The sequence below is a fragment of the Arachis ipaensis genome, chromosome B6, assembly GCF_059453495.1.
Source record: "Arachis ipaensis isolate K30076 ecotype BB chromosome B6, ASM5945349v1, whole genome shotgun sequence".
Taxonomy (NCBI): Eukaryota; Viridiplantae; Streptophyta; class Magnoliopsida; order Fabales; family Fabaceae; genus Arachis; species Arachis ipaensis.
Genome location: NC_142441.1, coordinates 36,290,901 through 36,295,136, shown reverse-complemented (window position 1 = coordinate 36,295,136; position 4,236 = coordinate 36,290,901). Strand labels below are relative to the sequence as shown.

The 4,236-nt window shown below is 38.1% G+C and overlaps 1 non-coding gene across 1 annotated transcript; it reads left to right on the top strand.

Annotated features, from left to right (window-relative positions):
• The first annotated feature begins 218 nt into the window (after positions 1–218).
• LOC148555141 (small nucleolar RNA R71) lies at positions 219–326 on the top strand. The gene has a single exon (XR_015887968.1). It is a non-coding gene; the product is annotated as a small nucleolar RNA R71 (small nucleolar RNA).
• Positions 327–4,236: the final 3,910 nt, after the last annotated feature.

The window sequence follows — 4,236 nt, the reverse complement described above, 5'->3', positions numbered from 1 at the left end:
GCAGCAGTCTCGCTGCTAGAAGATACTTCTGCAACAGCTTTTGAACGGCCTTGCTTCTGTCTGTGGTTCCTAGTGGATTCAGCTAAATCACTGATCAATTGCCAAGCTTCATCAATGGTCTTGTACTTCTTCATAGACCCATTGCTGGCACTTTCCAGTATGGTCTTATCTTGGGGCCTCATACCCTGTGTGATATAGTTGAGTAGCACGATCTTGTCAATCATGTGGTGGGGGCATGCTTCAAAAAAATTATTGAAGTGCTCCCAGTATTCAAAGAGAGTCTCATTGTCATCCTGAATAATTGTGGAGATATCCTTCCTTAGCTTATCAGTGACTTCAGATGGGAAGAATTTCTCCAGAAACTCCTTTCTGAGTGTATCCCAGTTGGATACATTTGCTAGAGGTTGAGTGTAGTACCACTCTCTTGCTTTTCCCTCAAGAGAAAACGGAAAAGCTTTCAGCAGTATTGAAGTTTCATCAGTGCCATCATGCCTGACAGTAGAATAGGCTGCCTGGAAATCTCTCAAGTGCTTGATAGGCTCTTGAGCAGGTAGGCCATGAAACCTGGGCATCAAATTTAGCAGTGCGGGCTTTATTTCAAAATCTGTAGCTACCGCCGGATGATGCGCTTGAAACGGTTGCATTGTAAAATTAGGGGCTCCTTCCTCCTGGATGGTAACTCTCCTAGCTGCCATGTTTTCTGCACGTAAAACAACCGAATCAGTAGAACGGGGGCTGGTTTCTTCCTCAGATTCACTTTCAGATCCGCCCTCAGAGCGGGCTAACCGATGCTGTTCTCGCCTTATTCGTGAAATTGTCCTTTCAATTTCAGGATCGAATATTAGCAAGCGTGGATCAGGAAGTGAACGCGTCATTTGACGGAAGAAACATGCAGCTCATAGTAGCAGAATAAAATAAAATGCAAATAAATAAATTCTAATTAATAAAATTAGCACTCTATTGCAACTCCCCGGTAACGGCGCCAAAAATTGATGAGACACAGAAGCTGGTGAATTAAAAATTATTAAATGGTTACGTTGCAAGTATAGTTCTTAACTCACCGAAAATCTGCCTATCAATTTAGAAATATGTCACAGAGAATTAAATTAAAAATTACTGGGAGTTTTAAGTCCCAGGTCGTCTCCCAACGAGTTGCGGAAAAGTGTGCTACCTTATTAATCAGATGTGCCAAGAAGTTGAGCTAAGTAAATTGGAATGTAAATTGAGGAAATTTAAATAATATGAATAAAAGCCTTGACTGGGAGTTGATTGGTTGGAATTTCTATTATTGGTGGAGTGAATGTAAAATTAATTTATAATTAATGGTTGTTCTGTTTGGTTATCCTTTACCAAGTAAGGGAAAGTCAAACAAGCTGGAATGCCAGATCTGTTCACAAGTTGCAACCCACTTAGTTCAAAGGGATTGGCGTTGGTGACAGGATAGCAATCCAACATTTAACCCAATTACAAATTTTTCTTCAATCCTTCTAACTCAAGAATTCCTTTTAATCAACTCCCCATCAAGTAAGGAAACTACTCACGCATTGTAAATAAAGAATCCAAAGCATATGAAAGGGAATTAAAAGAAGACATGATTATTGGAATTGAAATTAAATTAAAAAGAAATAATCCTTGCATTAAATAATCATAAAAGTATTCAAATAACAAAATTGAACAAAACAAGGAACATAGAAGAATGAAACCAAGTTAAGAAAACAAACTAGAATGATTAAGTCTTGATGAGGAAATAACTCTTCTATGTTCCAATGCTAAGACCAATTGAAAATTAAAATTCTAAAACCTAGAGAGAAAAACCTAAGAGAGTAAAACTAGATCTGAAACTGTCTCTGAATGAATCCGTTCATTGTTTCTGCGTGTTCTCTGACTCTAGTCTGCTGTTTCGGGCCAAAAACTGGGTCGAAATAGGGCCCAAAATCGCCCCCAACGAATTCTGTAGATCGCACATGTCACGCGATCGCGTCATTCATGCGGACGCGTCATTCGCGCTTTTCCTCGCCACGCGTTCGCGTCGTCCACGCTACCGCGTCGCCAGAACCTTTCCAATTCGCGCGGCCGCGTGAGCCATGCGGCCGCGTCACTGCGATTTGCTCTCCTTCGCGCGGTCGCGTGAGCCATGCGACCGCGTCACTTCTCGCTGGTTATCTCCTCAAATTCTTGTATTTCTTCCATTTTTGCTAGCTTCCTTTCCAATCTCCAACTCATTCATGCCCTATAAAGTCTGAAACACTTAACACACAGATTACGGCATCGAATGGAATAAAGGAGAATTAAAAATAAATAATTAAAGTCTCTAGGAAGCAGTTTTCAAACATGTAATAAGTTTAGGAAGGAAATCTAAATGCATACTAATTTAATGAATAAGTGGGTAAGGATCATGATAAAACCACATAATTAAACACAATATAAACCATAAAATAGTGGTTTATCAGCGCACGTTGTGCATGCACACCTACCTGTGCGTACGCACACCAGCTTACACTTCTTCTGCTGGGAGTGCTAGCACACCCTGTACGTATAAACCCTTATCCATTTTTGTTCTTGTGCGTGCGCACAGACCTGTGTGCGCCCGCACACATGATCCTTCCCCAAGTTATTAAAAAAAAGAGTCTTCTGTGCGCACGCACATGCTTGTGCGTACGCACACTTCTTAATTCCCTCTCTGCTCAGAGCATTCGCACACCCATGTGCGTCCGCTCACATTCCATTTTCCACCTCGTGTGCATATGCACAAGTGCTGTTTTGGGCAAAAATTTTATTGCACCTTGAATTAAGCCTTAACGCACTTCCACCCCCTCCATCCCTCTCTTCTCTTGCTTTTGCCCTACTTTCTACTTATTCTAGTTACTTTTAATTGCATCTCATTTTGATTTTAGTAATTTTATTAAGTTTGGTTTAGTTATTTGTTAACTAAATAAGTTGCAAGTGTTCGCTTGATGTTGATTGGGTTACTTCTTGCTTAAATTTTGGTTTAATTTTTTATGAATATGTGCACTGAGCATCAAGTCTTTGTTTGATTGCCTAAATGCATTTTGAGTTTGATTCATATGTTGTAGCTACCATATGCATTAGACTATATCCTTGTTTGGCAACTTAATCATGAATTGTGCACTTTTATTTTAGTGAATTGAATCGAATTTCTTGTTCATCATGATTTCCAAATCAATATAATCACATAACAAGATACTTGTTTGTTTTTAATGCTTTAAATTTGTTTGAGTGACTTAACTTGATTCTTATCAAGCTTGTCACTTTTTGCAACAAGTACCCTTACCATGCAATTATTACATTATGTTTGAGGATGAACAAGTAGTCCCCTTTTCATCGTGAAATTGGTTGTTGTTGTTGCGCTACCTCATTTTAATCTTGCACTTTCACTTGCACAACTTCGATATCCGATATCTCATATAAATTCACTTTAGTTGTGGTTATCTAGGTTTGTCTGTGCCCTATCTCTTGCTTATTCTTTACTTGCAACCTAGGCCACTTAATTGAGGAACACATGCTATTTCTTTTGATTGTGTAGTTACCTTTTTAACTGACCAATGTGTTGTGTTCTAAATCATGCACACTTAGAATACACACATTATCTTTTATCATACCACACTCATATGAACTTTTCCTCAATTGTTGTTTATTTGTTTATACAGCAATCCGGAGCCCTGATACCCACCAGCTGAAGGTGGAGCCTTATAGTTCTTCACCCCAGATTATGTGCATGCACGGAGGACCGTGCAATATTTAAGTGTGGGGAGGATCCACAATTTTGGGGCGTAAATTTTCTCTTCCTAAACACTTTGCATCATTTTCTTATTTTGATAGCTATGTCTTTATGAATATTTATTTAGTATTTCATTATATTACACTTTGTTTAGTTGCTTGTATATATCTTAGCTTACTTGTAGTTTTATGGTAGTAAATATTTTCATTTGCATTTGCATGGTAGAGTAAATAAGTTTGGTAAAACAACAAATAATTTTCAAGAAATCTCTTTTAGGGCGTTCCATTGATTAGATTTGAAAACTTGTTTTTTTAAACTTGCTTGAAGTATTTTTATGGAACATAGAAAATAGCTAGAATAAAACACTTAATGAGATTTGAGATTTAATTGTGTGGTTGCACATTTTCAACCACAAATTTTGTTCTTGTGTGCTATACTCCTTTCTTGATTGTGATCTTAGATTTGCTTTAGTCTACATATCCTATATTTGATGTTTG